We start from the raw sequence: 829 nt of genomic DNA on the forward strand, positions 1-829 counted from the left end.
TCTCCATCGCAGCCCTGTTCCGGTCGAGTGCTTTTGCGTTTATAAAGAGGAAGGAGGAAGTGATGGAGAGAGACAAGAAGAAGGTGGGGGGAGGGGGATTACGAAGGAGGGGAGGGATAGGAGAGAGAGAGAGAGAGTAATGTTGGAGGATTATCGTACAGGACGGAAGGGAGAGACGGGAGGAGGAGAGTGATGGGAGAGAGAAGAGGGGAGGTGGAAGGGAGATGGATGAAAGGGTAGAAGTGCGAAGAGGGAGAGAAAAGAAGAGAAGGAAGAAGAAGGGAGAAAGATTGAAAAGAGAAGAGGGGGGAAAGGGAGGGAAAAGAGGGAAGGGTAGAAAAGAGTGAAAAGCGTTAAGGACCAAGAGAATTGGGGGAAAGGAAGAGACAAAGGGTGAAGGGGTAGTAAACAATGAGATAAGGGAGAGAAGAGAGGGAGAAGGGAAAGAATGAAAAGCCAGGCGAAAAAAGAGAGGAAGAAGGGGAAAGGGTGAAAAGGCAGACGTGGGGGGAAAGAGGCGAAAGGGAGGATGAAAGGGAGAAAGAAAAGAAATAGAGAAAGAAAGGCCAAGAAAAGTGGGAAGAAATGTAGAGAGAAGAAGGGGGAAAGAGAGAAGAGTAGAATTAAATATGAAGAGTGTCCAAGAAAAGGGATGAGCGGATAGACTATAGTATTATAGTATTATAGTAGATTATTCTTCTGTCAATCATTCTTGCATTTCCTTACTGGAATAAGACGAGACATGTCCTCACAGATAAAAAGAAAAAAAAAGGAGAAAAAAATTAACATTATCTAATTTACATACATTTATCAGCGATTATGTAAGTAG

The sequence above is a fragment of the Penaeus monodon genome, chromosome 32 (genome assembly GCF_015228065.2).
Source record: "Penaeus monodon isolate SGIC_2016 chromosome 32, NSTDA_Pmon_1, whole genome shotgun sequence".
In the NCBI taxonomy this organism is placed as follows: domain Eukaryota; kingdom Metazoa; phylum Arthropoda; class Malacostraca; order Decapoda; family Penaeidae; genus Penaeus; species Penaeus monodon.